The sequence below is a fragment of the Argopecten irradians genome, chromosome 4, assembly GCF_041381155.1.
Source record: "Argopecten irradians isolate NY chromosome 4, Ai_NY, whole genome shotgun sequence".
NCBI classification, from domain to species: domain Eukaryota; kingdom Metazoa; phylum Mollusca; class Bivalvia; order Pectinida; family Pectinidae; genus Argopecten; species Argopecten irradians.
Window position 1 is genome coordinate 31,514,502 of NC_091137.1, and position 22,434 is coordinate 31,536,935.

Consider the following 22,434-nt stretch of genomic DNA (forward strand, 5'->3'; position numbering starts at 1 on the left):
TTTCTCAGAAATCAAGAAACCAGTCAACCCTGAGTAACCTCCCCTTCTTGTCACTCTACTGTTATGGTCAATATATCAGTTAAATCTTACAATATAACACCTGGACATGTGACACCTTTAAACTAATATCGCTTTGGGGATATTTTGTAGTAGGCGAGATAAAGATGGCAGTGAATATCAAGCAAATGAAGACATTTAAAGTTTGAGTAGCCAAAAGTGTACTAATAGTGCATATAGAGTGTTGAAGTGTATATATGGAGAGTTTTATTATAGGTAGACTAGGTACATACAGTGTAATAAAATCTCTTTATAACCTTCCACAGGGATACAAATCTTCAGCTTTAGATTATATACCTTAGTGTCATTAGTCATTTCATTGGGTCCCAAAGTCTAGCCCCAATGTCTTAAAAACACAGCAAAAATAAGTGAGGAGAAAGTGTAATGAGAGGGTAAGTGACAACCAAGACACGACATGACCCAGACCTTTATTCATACCAGTGTCACCAAGACTCTTGTCACATGAGCAATGAAAAATGTACATCATTTTTTTACGTAAGGCTTTTTTACTTGAATTTGTGCCAGTGTCATAGCTTTGTGATGATTTATAGGTGTCTTCTGCTCATGGTCAATGACCTAAACCAGACATCATACCCACAAACAAGCTGTAATTTACTCAACACAGAATTTGTAATTCACCCAACATTCTTTATCATCTTGATTTCTCATCAATGATCATGATATGAGAAAAATCATTTAGTCAACATTAACTGACGAATGATTTCATCCACAAACAAATGGAACTTTATTATTGATGTAATTCATTAGGAAATCAAGCATTATATCTTTTCTGCCTATGACCTCCACATACTTGTATGGATCTATACACAAATAGCTGTATACCTATTGATTTGTATATGATATATCAATATATCACATGCAGTAATATTACATATGACTAAATAAAAATATATATGAGAAAAAATATATTTTCATCTACTAAACTATCAAAGTTTGATTTATGCTGTCTAATGCATTTTTTTCAGAAAATATTATACAGAAGAAAAATCAATAACTTAGTGTGCCTGCATGTTTATATACTAGATAAATGTTTTAGCAAGAAACTGGAAACATACTAAAACATATAAATGTATACATATAGAAATATTTAATAGTATTAGTATAATCTATGTTGCAATAAATTGCATATAAAGTCAAGAATTTAAATTCAATCCTTGTTAATTGCTTGAACTACTACTTTGAAATATTTAAAATGCTTGAGCTTTCCTAAGGGCATGCTTAGAAAGTTTATCGTTTCAAATTTAATGGTATGTGTATTTACTACAGAACCTTAAGGTTTTTAAATGAATTAAACTTTTAACTTCGCTTGTATGGTGTTAACATCATAGATTTCTGTGATAAAAATCCTACATTTAACAGGAAGTAAAACTAACCGGAGTTAGCTCAATGTTACCTTAATGGTTGTTGAAACTTACCGTCAGACACATAAAGTCTTACAGTGTGGTGTATTTACTGTTAAAGGTGTTACATATCCTATAAATTCATTAACCTAATTGGTACATTTCTCCAAAATGTCATCAAAAGTATAGAACATTTACCATAACTCTCATACTGTGCCATTACCATCACAGGCATCAAAACTGAAGAACATCTACCGTAAATACAATTTTTACATTACCCAGAATGTGATCAAAAGTATAGAGCTTTTACCATAACTCAGCAAACTGTATCATTACCATCAGTCCATCTCTGCCTTCAAAACTGAAGAACATCTACCGTAAATACAATTCTACATTCAATGAATACAAATGCTACCAATACTGATTAAGCATGCGACACCAAGGACAACCGTTTTCTGTCCAGATGATTTCTAACTCCAATCTATACAGCTTAGCACAGAAAACAAAAATCGTGAATGCCTGAAGCTTTTTTTAAACTTTCAGAGTAATACTGACATACCCATAAGATGGCCAACACGAATAAAAACCATTCATTATCCCGAAATACCCTGTAAACTTTTTTCTTTGAGATTACCTCATTAAGGAAACAAGATTTTTATTAGCATTGCTGTACATATTTGTGAAATCTGACAATCTTTCTATATTAGGAACAGGACAAATGTGTTACATGAGATGATCGAAATGTCTCAGATGGTGAAGAGCAAACATGCAGGATCATCTCGTTTTTATTTGACACTCTAACAACTTCAGGTGTTAAGGAATGAGCTTCGGTGTGTGGGTTTTCTGCAGAATCTTTGTGGCAATAATTGGCTATTCTAGCAATGGTGACAAGGCCTCTGAATTTGGTAATGGGTGGCGATGACATTTTGAAGATGTTCAGCCAATTTAAGGTATCTAATTGTACAGAACACAAGAACTAGGGTGGCAATACAATATTGGCCATACTACATGCAGACACAAAACTAATGTTTTGGAAGTAAAAGAACAATTTGAAGAGGGGACATAATCTACTGCTTTCTATACTGGTCTGAGTGTATGCTCATCAAAAGGTATGAAATGCACAATAGCATTACGGAACAAAATGTCTAAATCAAAGACATGACCAGTCCACTATGAAATTTCAGGGGTGAATGAGTAATTAAATCACTTGAAACTGCAAGCAGTCAGAATGTAGCTTTCTATGAGCACCATGTTTTTCAGAAGTAAATATCACATGTTTTGTTTTAAACATGCAATATCCAAATGTCTAATCCTTATTCAGATTTAACACTCTATTGCGTTCCCATCATTAAAATATTCGGAAATTGAAAAATAAAATATTGGAGCTAGCAGAAGTTACCGACATATACCATATAAAAACTGCAGAACTGATGTGATCTATGTACCTGTACTTATTGCTTACCTGCAGCATTCCTACACACAATGTACAATATCTTTTTATAATACTATGGTACATTTATTTTCGCATTTCATGAGTTCTAATTTCATATCAAGCCTGTAATTTTAAGAGCTTGTGCACTCAATGGGACAGTATTTTTTTTATCAATCTTACCTTGCACACGATTATCAATTTGTATTTATCTGGTCATAAAACTTCTCATAACAGCCACATGCCCAACAGACAGGAAATATACATATGCAGCTTCATCACTTGAAAGAATTTGAGAAGGGGGACAGTATTTCACCGAGATCAAACTCTTCATTTAAGCTATCACAGAAAACACATGAATTCATGTCCATTAGTCACATCAATATACACACAAGTTCTTTACCTGTTATCATTGTAGATTACAGAAGTACCTGCCTTAGCATCCACCTCTGTATAAAGACCCTCTGCTTATTAAGACCACATTCTTAGGGCATCAAATGGTCATTTATAACACAATTTGACCTAATTATCAAGACTACCTGGCTATAGATACCACATTTCTCTAATCCCTTGGGTGGTCTTTATACACAAGTTGGAGTGTAACTAAAATTTGATGAGTAGAATTTTCATGAATCATGTTTAGTGTGTTGAATAATTGTCAGATTTAGATAACATTTGTGAAAAAAGTAGCTATGAAAGCATGTTTTTGTAAGATTCTTTCTTCAATGTTTGTCCATATGTTGTGATGGATACAAAAAGTAACTTTACTGCTGGTCAGTGGTTTTTCTCTGGGTACTCTGGCTTTTCTCTACCAACGAACCTGGCATGTCATTACATGACTCTGGCTGTTGATAGGACGTTAAACTAATAACCAAGTCTCACAGTTACAATAGTATGGGGTTTTTTACCTCTAGTTTACAAGCTGAACATTCTTAGATACCATACCCAAGATACTCCCTGAGGATATAAGATAGATACCTGAATATGGACATTTCAATTCATATAACATATTACATGTAAATTTTACATTAATGTAGAATAACATATATTGTACAATTGTTCAACATTACACAAGCAGAATACACTTGTAAAGTTTACAAGGTCAATAAAAGGGGCCAGTGAGGTGGTCATTGGGTAAAAATACATAACGGTATAGAAAGATTTAAAGTGAAATTGATAATGTGATATTGGTGTGTCATTAACACCTTCAGGTAAATCTACACACCTGTACTACAATGTATAGTCATCTTAATGTCATTTCCTTTAACAGTTAATATCCATTAATGTGTATACCTGTAATCAATTTAAATAAGCAGTCAATCTTCTACACATCAAAATATTAAGTTTTCCAATCACAAATGTTGATGAAAGGACAAATATCACGTAAAATTTCAGATTTCGTTTTGGTCAATATTACACTCAAGTTGACAAGAGATATAGAGAGATAAACATGAAGGCGAAAGTCACTACATTAGATTTACATGACGATATTCTATATATGGTGTCAGTGACCAATTGGTCAGAGGGTGCTATTTAAATTGTGATAAATACCAGGTACTGAGACATTTGATACACCTTGTTTCACAGTCATTAAATCAGCCTGGCTATTTATATCACCATCCTGTCTGTCACATATTAGCAATCTTTTGAAATATTTATCATATTTGTCATTAATTAGTCTGCTCTGCTAGACATAGGTATCACAGTACCAGGTATTTAATATTTGTAATAATGTAAGTACTCATGGAAATATCTAGTCACAATATAAGTGAAATCCATCAGAACAAGTAAACAAACACACCATTGATATCTAGTTGGTTGTAAAATCGTATCACTTGTGTACATTCACACTGTATTAAAGTACAATTGCCAGTTTTAGTCATTGCAAAACTTTGAAGTTTCAAAATACTAGTCATTAAAGTTAGTTTGAGTAATTTATAAAATTGGTAATATAGCTGTTTCTTGGATTGCAATTATCTAAATAACACCCATGGGGCAGAGGAAAATAGCCTTTATACACAGGTTGAATGGTCTACTGGTGTTGAAATTGGTCATTTGGGACCCTGACAAAGTGGTCTTATTAAGCAGGTGGTCTTTATACAAGTGTATGGTCACTAAGGCAGGTTGCTCTAGATCTGTATACAAACGTGTAGTGCCTATATGAAACAAATTATTTTTGCATCATGATATGACATGAAAAATAGACTTTGTCTACTGACAAGATGACAATGAAGTCATGGTTATGACATAATAATTTTTCATAGTTTAGGATTTTATTGATATAACATCCGATTAATAGCCATGGTCATGTAAGGACATACCATGTTTAATCGTGGTGGAAAGTGGGAGTACCCGGAGAAAAACCACCGATCAGCGGTCAGTACCTGGCAACTGCCTCATGTGGGATTTGAACTTGCAACCCAAAGGTTAAGGGCTTGTGATATCTTAACCACTGAGTCAACACAGCCCTATAATTTTTTCATCCCAACATCAAAGTTCCTATAATATGTTTATATTATGTGTACAACAAACTCAGCCTATTGGTCCCCAGAGGTTCGTTATAACTGTGTTTTACTGTATTTGAATTGACACCCAACAAAAAATGGTTTGTCATCAATTTTCCGATTGATATAAAAATGAGGCAAGACAAACATTGGAAGGCTGCTGCACCATTGATTTTCATCTCAATCATTTCTTATTCTACTTCTTCTTATTGGTGCCACAAATCCATCGATGATGATGGTTATATTGTGTGAACTGGCAGGGGCGTGATTGTGGAAAAAAGAGTGAAGTTATTAACATTGATTGTGAAGGTGCAGGGTTTTTTTTTTTTTTTTTTTTAAGTTTATAATTATAAGATAAAAACATGATGGATTAATTTATGGAAATTAAATGAAGAATATGTATAAAATCTAAACATTCAAACAGATCTGTATAGAAGTTTGTCAATACAGTATGTATTATCATATGTTCACCTTCAGTGGATGAGGGTTTATTCTTCAAAGGTTTTTGTGTACATGTACACATGTATGACCAGCTTGAAACTTGTGCAAATATGAAAAATACTTGACACCTGCTTATAGTCTGTTTCATAAAAGGTTTATGAGCCATTTCCTATACAGGTAAGATATATGTACAAGTCAAACAAAAAGCTGTGTAAAATCTACGGCTGGTTGGATAAACTCAATTGGCCTTACAGCATAAACACAGCATGTAATGTAGTTATAAGGAAAGATTTCAGAAATATCATCACTGTGGCAGTTAAATACTGCAGTGATTAATGTACAACACTGAATAACACAACTGGATCAGGCTAAAAAAAAACAACAACACATGTACATACAGCTTGAACAAGGTTTGTAGACATGCAATATATAGACATCCTTCATAACAAAAAATACTGTGGTATAAAAAAGATAAATATCAAAATTTATATTCATTACTTTTTACACAACATTTTATTTTATATCTGAAAGATATTTTCATGATAAATACCACTATTCAGTCAGGTAGGTAGTCTATAACCATATACAAAGGTAGTCATCTTATATATAAGGCAGATTTTACTATATCCTAAATCAAGGAGGTATTTACATACAGCTTGTAAAATGTTTGTAGACATAGAATATATATGATCCCATCCTTAAAAACAAGAGGCCCATGGGCCTAAACAGTCCACACTGTATTAAAGTACAATTGCCAGTTTTAGTCATTGCAAAACTTTGAAGTTTCAAAATACTAGTCATTAAAGTTAGTTTGAGTAATTTATAAAATTGGTAATATAGCTGTTTCTTGGATTGCAATTATCTAAATAACACCCATGGGGCAGAGGAAAATAGCCTTTATACACAGGTGGAATGGTCTACTGGTGTTGAAATTTGTCATTTGGGACCCTGACAAAGTGGTCTTATTAAGCAGGTGGTCTTTATACAAGTGTATGGTCACTAAGGCAGGTTGCTCTAGGTCTGTATACAAATGTGTAGTAGGCCTATATGAAACAAATTATTTTTGCATCATGATATGACATGAAAAATAGACTTTGTCTACTGACAAGATGACAATGAAGTCATGGTTATGATATAATATTTTTTCTGGTTTAGGATTTTATTAGTATAACATCCTATTAATAGCCATGGTCTTGTAAGGACATGCCATATTTAATCGTGGAGGAAAGCAAGAGTACCCAGAGAAAAACCACTGATCAGCGGTCAGTACTTGGCAACTGCCTCATGTGGGATTTGAACTTGCAACCCAAAGGTTAAGGGCTTGTGATATCTTAACCACTGAGTCAACACAGCCCTATAATTTTTTCATCCCAACATCAAAGTTCCTATAATATGTTTATATTATGTGTACAACAAACTCTGCCTATTTGTCCCATGGGGTTCGTTATAACTTGTGTTTTACTGTATTTGAATTGACACCCAACAAAAAATGGTTTGTCATCAAATTTCCAATTGATATAAAAATGAGGCAAGACAAACATTGGGAGGCTGCTGCACCATTGATTTCCATCTCAATCATTTCTTATTCTACTTCTTATTGGTGCCACAAATCCATCGATGATGATGGTTATATTGTGTGAACTGGCAGGGGCGTGATTGTGGAAAATAGAGTGAAGTTATTAACATTGATTGTGAAGGTGCAGGTTTTTTTTTTTGTTTTTTTGTTTTTTTTTAGTTTATAATTATAAGATAAAAACATGATGGATTAATTTATGGAAATTAAATGAAGAATATGGATAAAATCTAAACTTTCAAACAGATCTGTATAGATCAGTATGTCAAGTACAGTATGTATTATCATATGTTCACCTTCAGTGGATGAGGGTTTATTCTTCAAAGGTTTTTGTGTACATGTACACATGTATGACCAGCTTGAAACTTGTGCAAATATGAAATACTTGACACCTGCTTATAGTCTGTTTCATAAAAGGTTTATGAGCCATTTCCTATACAGGTAAGATATATGTACAAGTCAAACAAAAAGCTGTGTAAAATCTACGGCTGGTTGGATAAACTCAATTGGCCTTACAGCATAAACACAGCATGTAATGTAGTTATAAGGAAAGATTTCAGAAATATCATCACTGTGGCAGTTAAATACTGCAGTGATTAATGTACAACACTGAATAACACAACTGGATCAGGCTAAAAAAACAACAACACATGTACATACAGCTTGAACAAGGTTTGTAGACATGCAATATATAGACATCCTTCATAACAAAAAATACTGTGGTATAAAAAAGATAAATATCAAAAATTGTATTCATTACTTTTTACACAACATTTTATTTTATATCTGAAAGATATATTCATGATAAATACCATATTCAGTCAGGTAGGTAGTCTTAACCATATACAAAGGTAGTCATCTTATATATAAGGCAGATTTTACTATATCCTAAATCAAGGAGGTATTTACATACAGCTTGTAAAACGTTTGTAGACATAGAATATATATTATCCCATCCTTAAAAACAAGAGGCCCATGGGCCTAAACAGTCATTGGACTATTGACACAATACAGTGCAGTCAAAGTATTCAGTAGGGCAAAATGTTACAACTTTGCATCAATACAAAAGGAATCTTATAGGCTGAAAATATTTACATTTTCTTCAACTCACAATTACAGGTCTGTTTACTATAAATTCTTCAACAGTTGTAAGTTTCTGCTATATTTGACAACTGTGTAGAACATAAATGCAAGTCAAGGTCATTCCTTTAAACAGACTTTAAGCTTCATCCCAGCATGTCACCTGACCAATATCAGGTCTTTGGGCCTCTTAGTTATTCAGAAGAAGTCATTAAAAGATTTTAGTCATTTTGACCCCTGTGACCTTGAATAGCGGTCAAGGTCATTCATTTCAACAAAGTCAGTAGCTCTTCATCCCGACATGTCACAGGCCCAATATCAGGTCTCTAGGCTCTTAATCATTCACAAGAAGTTGTTTAAAGATTTTAACCTTTTTGACCACTGTGACCTTGAATGAAGGTCAATGTCTTAAAGATTTTAACCTTTTTGACCACTGTGACCTTGAATGAAGGTCAAGCAAACTTGGTAGCCTTTCATCTCATGCTACAGGGCAAATATCAGAACCCTGGGCCTTTTGGTTATTGAGAAGAAGTGGTTTGAATGAAAAGTTTACTCACAGCTCATGATCAGATGTTGCATGATGATAATACTGCTGTAAAAATCAAATAATTTTACCTCATCAAAACCTGTTTCCATTAGGGATGCATGAGGTTTTGTTGGTGGACTTTAATAGTTGGACATCCCAGAAAAAAAATCACCAACCAATTACTTTAATTAGTAACCAAGTAAATTACCGGCCACTGACCACTAACTTGTGGTCATAGTTGGAGAACTTTAATTAATGCATTACAGTACGTACATGTTAAACACATTATCACTTGGCTACCAAGACCTATCAAACATTCAAGGATAAGTGCAATGTCCATCTAGCCATAAAAAGAAGATGTTGGAAATGGACAAATCCTCATGATCATCTATATATTGATGTTGAGCTAACGGTGTATATTTAGAAAAGAAGTCAAAATGGAGTGGCTTATGAAATAGATAACTGTCAAAGCTTTCTAACGATTGATTATAAGAGAAAGTAAGCTTTACAATACTCCCAAAAAAATTTTAATCTGGGAGCATAGAAGTGCGAGACAGTAAAAGGGACTAGTCAACAAGCAAAGATAATCATGATAGAATGAAGATTGACCAGAATGTTGAACGACTGAGGCTCGAGGAAAAGTGAATTAGCATTATCAGGAAAGTGAGAACTCTCAAGAAGTCTGATAAAGATATCAAACTTCAGGAAGTTTTTTTCTTCAAATTATTCACACAAAAGCATGAACAACTTGTATAAGATCATATTTTCTTTAGCAAATACATGGTGATTAAAAACAGACTTCAAAATACATTATTAGAATATACCAAAATATTTACACTAATAATTGTTCAAAGAGATTTAAAAGCTAACTATATTGTTCCAACTATTGAAAGTATACAGTATATACACCAGGTAAACAATATTGAGTAATAGGATGATAAAGCTGACAATGCTACAGACCTTATGGTAAACTAATCATGCAGAGTCAGCTTGAATCTTACTGCCAATCAGTATTAGCTTCCAAATGATCCGTTTTATATCTATTCCTAGATTGATCCAGCTCAATTATTTTTTCTTCAAATGTTGAACCTCTCTCGGTATCACACTTCAACAGTTGATAACGGCTACATTAGAACATGCTTCCTTAATTGACAATGATTAAGTATAATAGTCTATAACAACGTAAATCTGTTTATCAGCTGATAGGACAATGAACTTGATACTTCTGCATTAATTTTTCGGGATATCTTCCAGAGGGACAGGGTTTCTCTATTTCAAATACTGCTTTAATTTTAAAGGATTACTTTTTAATAAGGAGTTATAAATCTTTGCTCTGGCAAACTTGTTTATATGTTAACATCTAATTTGACTCATGTTTGTCCCTTGGTAGTAATACATTCTAATATAACTGTTCACTGGCCTTAACCTCCTACATATACCAGCTACTAGTACATGTAGTGATGGTCATGCAGTTTCTACCCTACATCATACTTATTATTTCAATAGTAGTATGCTTCAGTGAGATAGTACTATAATATGGTTAGATACCGTAATTATAAAGAGTCCTGCTTGGTGTCTCTGGCAGTATGCTTCAGTGAGAGTACTATAATATGGTCAGACACCATAATTATAAAGAGTCCTGCTTGATGTCTCTGGCAGTATGCTTCAGTGAGATAGTACTATAATATTGTCAGACACCGTAATTATAAAGAGTCCTGCTTGAGGTCTCTGGCAGTATGTTTCAGCAAGACAACACTATAGTTCAGCATTACCTCACACTATGACACAACGATATATTTACCACATTAATCACTCACAAACATTGCATACACAAGGGAGTATTTAGTGCTAGGATACTAGGTAATGAACCAGACAAACCCTCATCATATGATGCTTTATCTATTTATATGGACGGATACATTCAGTAGCCTAGAAGCTAGGGAACTAATTAATGCAGGAGGGAATAAGCTAGTATTGATTCTGGTGACAAGCTGTGTGTCATAATTAAATTCAACTTTATGTGCATGGTATAATAGAGGAGATTTATATCTGGGTGAGTGAAAGTCTTTGATCAATAGAGAAAAGAATATCTGGTGCAAAAACATACAACGCCCACTAATTAATTGATCTGTTTATCTCTTGTAATATGTCGCTAAAGCAGCGATGATTATATATCATGAAATATCAAGTCATGCTGAAAAGGATAGGGAACCTTTACTTATATGATAGCATACTGTACAATGAAATAATTGTCTCTTCAACATCATTTTGAAAACGATACGCGTCAAAAACATTCATGGTCATATCTCTCGACTAAAATCACTAAATCCATACCGATTCCTTACCATCCTTAGTGTACATGTACTGGGGTAAAATATATCTTAATTAGTAAATAAAGAAATTAAAAGTGCAATACAAACGATTTTCAACAGCTTAACTTTATGTGGGGGTTTTTTAACATTCTTTGATGGAAAACTTAACATGGGTTTTTATTAAATCTGAACTCTTCAATTTGACCTCGGAGTTCTAATTTCAGATGCTCTGGTCTTTAATTATAAAGATGAGTTTGTTTTCACCATGTATAGCACATTATATCTAGGTACAGCAGAGTGCATGGTGTTTTACACTCTACATACCAACTCAGAATATTTGAGAAATTTTAATTCTGCACTCGCTTCACCTTTGTACATCCTTTGGACTATAATAGTGGATGTGTTTAGGGAAGTTAGGACTGTGGTGTGCGAGTCAGAGATACAATCTGCATTGTGTATGTCAGGATGGGCTGAAGTAGTAGCCTAAAATTATATCATGTATATATTCAAAATATAGATCCAACTTTTGATTAACAGTAACAGTAAATTTATATTGATGTTTATAACAAAGTTTATTTATACATATATCCCTATCTTACACATTAATAAATATATTCCTTTAATACTTTACTTTAAGAAACTCATTAACTTTGGATTCTCTATAGAAATTAGCATTACAGAATTAATTTAAGGGAAAAGTTTTGAGTCTTCACTTAAAGAAAATATTTCTGTAATGTCCTCTGATCACCTACAATAGTTAGGTAATTGTTATGTCAAAATGTAATTAAGTTATTTTACATGTGTACTTGTTACATAGTCTGTAACAAGTCAATGATGTTTTTTCATGTCATTCTAATATAAAACGGCCATTTCAATCAAAATCTGATGTTTTGGTTATTTTTACTATTGCACTATGACATAGCTTGATGCTGGTCTGCCTAATGTAATTCATACAACATAAATATTTTCGTTTGGTAAATTTTAAGTTTAAGGAGTGTCATTAAGATTACATTGTGAAAGCCTAGTGAAAAAGATGTCCCAACATAATACCAAAAGCCCTCCACTTCTGGGTCAAAAGTTCAAATCCCATGTGGGGCAGTTGCCTGGTATTGCATCTGTTGACCACTGCGTGGTCTGTGGTTTATCTCCAGGTACTCTGGCTTTCCTCCACCATCTAAACCTGGCACGTCTTTAAATGACCCTGGCTTTTAATAGGATATAAAACTAATCAAACTAAAGCTTAATCATAAGTTAAGGAATGGTCGTGAAACTGGGCCCAGACCGTCACAAAGTTTTAAGTGGCTATTAATTAATGTGGTGCTGTCCTTTAGTTGCTCGGTTGTATACTTTATCCATGCTGTATGCTACCAGAACCTCTCCCTTTGCTTCGCACCTAGATATTAATCACCACAAGGTATAATAAGCACGTCCAACTTTATTTTACGAGAGAAGGAAGTGTTGCCTCACAGATCAAGGAGTGTTTTATTTATCGGCATTTCTAACAGAGCTTAATAACCTTATATAACCAAATGTTTTCCTCGGCACTGGACTACCTTACAATTACGGCACATATGTTTGATTTTCGCTCACAATAGTTTTACACATTCTATACATATACACACACCACATTAATGCAATGACGATTATACCTTAGAACTTTACCAGACCACAACATTTTACTGATTGTTGTTAGATAACATTAGATATAGATCTAGTGTACTCTTCAAGATTTATATTCTATGACGTCATGCAGGTTTACATTTTATACGAATTGAAATGAGTTCCTGGTAAAGTCGTTATTTGATTTCATCATATGGGCCAGTGAGACCAGTGTGTTGTCAGCATGAACGTCAACTTCAATTCCCTGCCTTATATTTATCAAAAGAAACCGTCAACATTAAACGAGATAATTTATAATTTATTGCCCAATGCACATGTACAGGTAAAGAAAGTTATACAATACCCAGGGTACTCCATTTACATGTTATGCAACACACCGGAAAAAATACTACAGGTGGAAGACTATCCTTTGTGGTAGCTGTGCATTTGACAAATAGAGCAACTTTGTCTCTGGTGAATTCCTATACTTTACCATAGGGAACATAAACAGAAAACTATACAAGATAAGCTAAGAAGAATGGAGACATTCATGACCATTCAGGTTTGTCTGACCTGCTTTGAAGATATCATTGATACATGTGTCAAAATCAACTCTATATTGAGTGGTAGTGGTAGGACAATGCACATCATAAAGCGATGATTATACAACTTGCATGAATTCAACAGACAATCAGCTGTTGATAAAATATTTAAAATTTCAACGATACCGGCCCAGTTCTATAGTGTTTAGTCATCAACTATAGTATCATATAATGATGTATACAGTTACCTTATTTGACCAAATATATGTCCTGACAGCGCTTCCAAAATTCAGAAAAATTGAAAGGAAGATTGATAAGACAAGACCTAAACCTTTTCACAATATCACTCTACTGTAGTTTTTCATCACGATTCAATTGACTAAAGGAAACAATACAAACTTTCTATAAGTATTCATTTTTTGTCTGCATTGTATTATTGTAAATGCGATTAACATTTTAATAAAGGGACAGAGAAAAGGGACATACTGCATTATAAAAGGTATCTGCTTGTTACGAGAGACGATATAGAACTATTAGAATCCAAACCTATTGATATTTTGTCTTTATACCGATGAGAATTACAAGCAGATCTCACCACTCATTGTGACATAATAACCTTGAACATGGTTGACCAAAACAAATTACCCGGTAGCTATGTATATATACTGCTACCCCTTATCAGGATATATACAAGGGACTGAAAAGCCCTTGGCAGAATAGGTAAGACCATTCATAAGATCATTCAAATGATTAAAACCATCTAGTCATGACACTAGTTCTTCCTGGTTCACCCTAAATTCTGATGGTGACACAACCAGGGTCATCTTGAGATGACCTTTCACTTTTCAGGCAGTCACAATTTTGTAGTTTTCGGTGTGACAACCAACTTCAGGTGGTGATGCAATAAAGTACTGCACGCTGAAGTACTCTCTAAGACATGATAGCAACTTTAAGCACTATAATAACGTCTCTAAGGAGATATTGGCCTAATTAATTATTAACATGACTAAATTCTTAAGATATACATCATGTATTACACAAGAAATTGACGGTAACAGCCAGGAACAGTTATGTAAATATTGAAATTCAAAGTGCTGCTATTGTCATCTAAACTCCTGTCATGTTTTTGTATAAGCATCAAAGATTTCATTTATTGGTCGATATTAAAGGAATGGTCATAACCTTTGGGTCAGGGTCATCTGAAGGTGAATCTGATCATGCTACCTTTTATAGAAGCCATATAAACAAAATGCTTTTTATAATCAAATTTAAAAGCAATAGCCATGGATCCTAAGGTAAATATTCAAAACCTGATCCTCTAAGCTTAATGTAGTATTTCTTATGAATTATTTTCTAAACATAATTGTATTGTTTTAAGCAGGAAACTATTTTTACGAACATCAGGCATGAATAAAACATTAAGAAAAGTCACCACTTACTGATTTATCTATGCAAATTTTAGACAACTGCAAACAACGAAAAGAATTCAGCAGTTTTTTAATGCCTTTAAGAAGAATTGCGATATTTGCCTTGGGTTTACATTCATTAATTTACATATCTTAGATAACTATAGATGATTATAATTATGAATCATTACCACGGGGGTATTCGACCCATTAAGCGACCCATCCCTATATAAGCTCCCCTCCTCCACGATATATGTGATATGAACAGCAAATTTTGAGGCACAATATGATGTCGGCACCAACCTTGAAGCTTTTACACCTTTACCCACAGAAATTACTCACAGAATACAAACAAACATTGCGTGGACCTAAAATTAATTAGTGAATGCATAGTGGACCTAATAATATTTTTAATCAACCACTGTAAGTATCTATCTATTGATCTGAAATGTGAATCATAGAGTTTGAAAATATGTGTTCATCTCTCTGTCAACATAGATTTAATTGGAATTTACGGTAGTTATTTTGCTTTAATACATAAAAGCATTCCTCCAACCCTTCCAAAGTTAAAGGACTCAGGAGGATGTCATATGGATCATAACATCATTTTTAATAATTCACTGATGGTGAAGCATTAGTCCTGGACTATTCTATCACTTGTGCCTGTCACCTGATAATTAAAGACAGATAGTTTGGATGGATTGTCCTGTGAAGAGTTGTCTTTACTAATAAATATAAAATGGTTAAAATCATTTACAGTATTCGACCCAATAAGCGCCCAAGGAGTTCAATAAAAAAAAAGTGAAAAGTTGCTTAATAAGATGAAATTATTGCAAACCTTTAGTTTTGTGTAGTTTTGGTCTTTATTTATACCTGGGCAATTGAAATTGAGGCTTCAAAAAGGGAAAGGAGCGCTTAGAGGGATATATGCGCTTATTGCGTCGAATATGGTAGGTTAGTCCAGATTTTTTTCAGTTGTCAAATTCAAGGTCAAAATGCTTTGAATTAGTCCCAAGTATGATCAGATGTGAGAAGTTCATTAGGTTTAATGATTATGTAAGTCGAGAATCAAAGGCAAAGATCAAAGAGAACTTGTTGAAATGCAGGACAAATTGTTAGGTAACTAGGTTGCAGCTGTTGTCGCTGTGTGAAGTCATCACTATTGAACAAAGGGTTTCCAATGGATGTAACACCATAGCCATATCAATCAGATAAAACCAATCTGCATAAAATACAAATGAGGCAACACAGAATTAGATTGCCTGTGCATTCAGACAACACCATCAAATGAACATGGCTATAAGAGAATTAGCATATAAATATCTCTTGTCCTAGATTCAGAGTACTGCATGTAATGTTCTTTGTTTATATAAGAAAAACCTGTTTTAGCATCCAACTCTATATAAGGACCACCTGCTTAATAAGACCACTTTCTTTCCATCCCAAATGGCCATCAATTTCAATACAATATGACTTTGCATCTATTAAGAAATTTATATAGAAGTTAAAACATAACACCAGTGATATATCTTCATTTGCTGATTAAGTGAAAATCTCTACTATTCATTAAAATTATACAAAACCTATTGAATAAAAATATAAGTGCTTTTTTAGCCTTTATTATGCTTAAGACATATATATTCACAATAATATATGACAAATTGAAAATCTTGCAACATCTGATCACAGCATCTGGCCTCTCATTAGGCATAAAGTTATCACCCTTCTTAATGGAAGATATCAACAGTTTAGGGAGAGTATTAACTCTAAAATTTGTCAGTCTCAAAGCCCTAATCAAAGCCACCATAATGTGCATTAATGCACAGCAGTCCACTGGGGTACCACCACCTTTTTCAGTTTTTACCATTACATGTGTTGCAGTCTCTGATGACTCATATCAAGATTTTATCACCGAAGCTCTCGTGCATAATGATAAATGAAACATGGAATTTTATTTCAGGCCAACACATTTTATCTCTTTATTATTACAAGTTAACATCCATACTGCTTCAGTAGATTTTAAGGATGTTTTGATACAATTAATCCATTAACAACTCGTAAATTTCTGCTACAACAGAAGGCATTATCTATAATTAAATGTTATATATATATCATTTAATAATGTATTAAGAGGACCAAATAGAAGTGTTCATTTTGCATTTAATTTTTAGTATCTATCTTTTCTTTTTAAAGTCTAATTTAGTAGTAAGATCTGCTAAATAACTTTATAATAGCTATAACTATTATCAATTATTATGTTCCTTTTAACTGTACAATACATGAACAGAAGTAATTTCCATTGTTTACAATGCTTTTTCACTAATTTCCTTTTCATATCAACAAGCATGTACATACAGAAGATACACAGCCCTTGGAGCTGTATGAATGGTTCCTGTCAAGCGTAGTCTATTTTAAGTTTTAAGTGCTCTTTCTTGTTTGCTGGTTCCCTGCATCTGTCTTTGTTAACTTTCGAAAGGCATTAGGTTCATTATGCTGTATTGCATACCATAATTATCCAACCATGTATATTTAACCCTGGTGCTTTAAGCAGTCAAGTGCTTCCTGTATGATGTTGACACCTGCGTAAGATTGCTGCAAAACCTATTTACCTCTCACCAAGAAAGTTAGTAAAAGAATGTGGGATAGGGAAAAGAAAGCTAAAATACTGGTTATATTTAAGTGCAGACATTGACATATAACAGACCTTTTGTATATATCCAAACTAGAAGTAAAGAGTCCAAGGACATGTACTGGTAATGTATCAAAAAAAACTGAAATACTATCTTCTCCATAGTTACTATGACCATGCAATGGTAATAAATTGAGCATGGGTCACGTAATTATAAACAAACTATATCTTTCCAGTGGCGTCGCTAGCAGCAAATTAATGTGCACGCAAAGTGGAGTATCGTTGTTTGGGGGGTTCCCCCCTGGGAAAAAAATACAATTTAGAATGGCAGAGATGAGTTTTACGATGTATTTTTATGATTTTGAAACGGATTAATTCATATTGCATATTGAAAATATTTAGAAATTCTAATTGTAAATGTTGCCGAAGTCCTGATAATTTTTGTGTTTTGGGGGGTCCCAGGAACCTTTTTTTTTTTTTTTTGAGAATTGATTGATGTGCACGCAGTTGCGTTTTTGCGTCAATGGTAGCTACGCCACTGCTTTCCATCCTATTCTGGTACATTGAAGGGAGCTGACTGATCTGAAGGGAGCTGTCTGATCTAGCTAGCTCGGTGCATTCAGAGATACTGGAGGGAACTGACTGATCTAGACTAGTGCAATCAGAGAGCTTGGTGCATTAATTAAGAGATACTGAAGGGAGTAGGCTGGTCAAAAACTCATTAGTTTCCATGGTTTTGCTGAAATCTTTACATTAAAATTATCAAAGGAAAGTGTCCTGCTTGTAGGAACTTTATCTATAGATACCATATTTTTTGCTTTAATAAGTGATTCTCAAAAGGAAGCTTAAAATACTTGTTCCACTTATTTTTGAATAGCCTTACATACTGTATACTCTGTCACAGTAATTTTGTAATATTTACTCCTGAAGGAATACTTCCCAAAATTATACAAACAGATGTATTCAATATTCAGCTTTAGGCTAAGTAGGTTTTTATCTCCTGTCGACAGTGGCAGGCCAATCTATATTTGATGGAGTTATTTATATAATCTGGAGCCCCACTGCATTCAGCTCTTCACCCTGAATTTCTTTGTAGCGTTTGAACTTCCTTATTGAAAGTCTCCATGCATGCACACATGATACATTTTAAATATCATGTTTAACAGCTAGGCATGAGCCATCAGGTCTCTATCCTCTCTATTTTGTGATAGGATGGCAATCCTTCTCCACCACCACTTCCCCACAACATTATAATCCATACAAATCTCCTAATACCCCTTTAAAATAATGTTTGTTTGTCTAAAAAGCATCACTATGCATCAATCTATTACCCAAAGGATAATAATCAATGTGCATCAATTTATTACCCAATGGATAATAATCAATGTGCATCAATCTATTACCCAATGGATAATAATCAATGTGCATCAATCTATTACCCAATGGATAATAATCAATGTGCATCAATCTATTACCCAATGGATAATAATCAATGTGCATCAATCTATTACCCAATGGATAATGATCAATGTGCATCAATCTATTACCCAATGGATAATAATCAATGTGCATCAATCTATTACCCAATGGATAATAATCAATGTGCATCAATCTATTACCCAATGGATAATAATCAATGTGCATCAATCTATTACCCAATGGATAATAATCAATGTGCATCAATCTATTACCCAATGGATAATAATCAATGTGCATCAATCTATTACCCAATGGATAATAATCAATGTGCATCAATCTATTACCCAATGGATAATAATCAATGTGCATCAATCTATTACCCAATGGATAATAATCAATGTGCATCAATCTATTACCCAATGGATAATAATCAATGTGCATCAATCTATTACCCAATGGATAATAATCAATGTGCATCAATCTATTACCCAGTGGATAATAATCAATGTGCATCAATCTATTACCCAATGGACAATAATCAATGTGCATCAATCTATTACCCAATGGATAATGATCAATGTGCATTAATCTATTACCCAATGGATAATGATCAATGTGCATCAATCTATTACCCAATGGATACTAATCAATGTGCATCAATCTATTACCCAGTGGATAATAATCAATGTGCATCAATCTATTACCCAATGGACAATAATCAATGTGCATTAATCTATTACCCAATGGATAATGATCAATGTGCATCAATCTATTACCCAATGGATACTAATCAATGTGCATCAATCTATTACCCAATGGATAATGATCTAATAAAACCATGAGTATATACATACACACACATGTATATCATGGCAGAGAATTAGTTAACATGTCACCAAAATATGTTAAATGTTTTTATTTACTCTATCACACATTGTACATAGGATTACGTAACAGAGCAAGAGGCCCATGGGTCTTTATGTTACAAAGAAGATGTGGCCTTCAGTGACCTAAAAATCAATATAAAATGCCATTGCAGTAAAGCTGCCTTTGCATCAAGTCGCATATTCCCAACAGCATTCCAGATATAATGTTAAGCCATTAGCCAATGGGTGTGGCACTATCAGTAGTGTGAGAAATGGTTGTGACAACGCAGTAGATGTATCAGCTAACCAGTATATATATGGTTTATAACATAGATAACGTATGGCTTGATTTATAGTGATCATTACATAGATGATCTACAGTAAAAAATCTCACTTTATAACTAGCAACACAAAGTTTTAATCTAAATAATATTTCTTTTGTTATAAATCTGCTACATTTTACAAACTTCTACAAACCCAAACTCAACTCTCTGAGATACTTTGATATATGCATCAATTAATACGTAATTAATACTGTTTATTGCTGTCTAAGTCACCCCACTTAAAGAGCAGGTATGTGACTACAAATACTCCAAAATAAAAACAGTGCATTATACAGTCACCAATCTTTTGAAAGCCAAAATTATCCTTAAAATTGAGTGTTACTTGATGGATTCTATGACAAATAGTGTGCTTGATTCTAGACTTTCAATTTGAAACCAGGGGGAGATAATCCAGTATAGTATTTTTATCTTTCAACATTTCTTCTATATCAAAATGATTTTGAGTAAATTGAAGCATTAAGTTATGTGGTCATAAATCTGCTTCCAACATTGGATTTAATAAAAATACCAAAATTAAAAAAAAAAAAAGTTAAAAACAAATTTAATTTAATCAACAGGAAAATCTCTATATAGTTCTAGTTATTTACTTTATTTTCAATTTTCAAAACATTTACCAGGCCACTTAATTACATTTAAACATATTAGGATAAATTTTGTACAATGTTTTACATTGGAATTCTATAGATTGTAATTATACATTGTTATACAATGTTCTCTTACACACTTGATAATAGCAATTTACCATATATGGAAAAAGCCAGTAATATAAGAACACAGAGCGTAGACTGTTTGTCAATGTGTTTTCCTTTCAATAATGTATTACCCTTTTACGTTAGTCATACTTATTTGATGGTTCAATATCTGCAGTACAATACACAATTTGGACTTTTTTGAAACAGCCTATAGATGGTCCCGGCTCGTAAACAGACGAATTGTCAAATACCCGAGCACCGCTAACAGAGCAAACAAGTGTGTGTTTCGTGAATACGAAATTACAAGACAGACTGGGACCTATTGTCAGCCCTTTCTAAATAATCAAAAGTATAATTAATTAAATTTTAAATAGGTTTAAATAAATTTGTCGCGATGATCATTTGTTAAAACATGTCGCGATATGAAAAGAAAATAGCGTGTCTTGCTCTTGTATGAGTGTGTATACAGGATTACGTTCCATATAATTTAAAGAGTTTAACAAATTATTCATGATAGGAAAAATGCTACTCGATTACTCAGACATGCGATCGAAGACTGATTCCTCGGGACATTCAGCTTTGTCATGTCAGACGCTGAATCATTCAGCCGTGTGCAGATGATTGAAAGCAAACCAAAAAAAATCAATCACCAGTGTGTGTCTCAGCGATAGTGAAAATAGACAATTCGTTTTTCATAAAATTCAACTATAACGTCAGAAAAATTGTACTTACCTCACCAGATCATACAGTTTAATCCCAACTATCTCCCCGTTTGAAATTTTGTGTTTCTATACTAACATATCTCCCGATATCTATATATCGCTAGTGAGTATCGCAGACTGCATGCCTGCCTGGTACCGGTGGTATGACAGCCATGATTTTCAGCTAGCACGCATGCGCCACAGTAGTCGTTTCCTGTGACTTCAAACTTTCAATGCACCTAAAAACCGAAACGTAAAGTATTAGTTGACTATTAAATCATTCAATATCTGAGAAATTGCTTGTGAAATGTAAAATGATATACAGAAGTTAATTCCAGCGGACTCTATAACTTAAAACTAACTCTATATTAGCGAACTCCATATTAGCGAAAATCGCAAGATTGATTAAAATTCTGTGAATTAAGATATAATGCGAGATTTTATACTATCTCTTTTGGCTTTTTATCAGTTTACATTTACTCTTGTGTATTAAGAAAATTTTCTGTTATTTCGAAAGTACAATAAAAAATCTTTTCTAATTATTAGAGGCCAAAAGTTACAGTAACCAACTTCCAATAATTTATGCCTATATTATGAACCTGACAAAACGTAGTTTTGGTACATTTATTTTTTGAAGGGATAACGAGGAAATTATACAGGTATGTATATTGCCGTTATGAGTAAATTTAAAACCTATTTCAAGTTGATTTCTTTTTACATTTAGAAGAATATAATTATTAATATTGCAAACATTAATGTGTATTCTTATCAGAAAACAATGTTTTTGTCGTGTCGAAATCTCATTATTCCTGTAAAATTGCATAAATATTATGTCAGATATGCATTTTTGATTGACTATATAGCTAAAAAAAACACATGGGCATATCATTTTTCTTCCGTGTTTTACATTTACAAAGTTACGTAAAAGAAAAAATTCTTGGATATACATTTGT

General features: G+C 33.3%; 1 protein-coding gene across 1 annotated transcript in view; it reads right to left on the reverse strand.

Moving 5' to 3' along the window:
• LOC138321291 (unconventional myosin-Ia-like) overlaps positions 1 to 21,672 on the reverse strand; it is a 65,049-nt gene extending 43,377 nt beyond the window's left edge. Inside the window, exon 1 of the mRNA XM_069264865.1 lies at positions 21,513 to 21,672. The gene's annotated coding sequence lies outside the window, so the exon portion shown is untranslated. The remainder of the gene's footprint in view (positions 1 to 21,512) is intronic.
• Between the last annotated feature and the right edge of the window lie 762 nt (positions 21,673 to 22,434).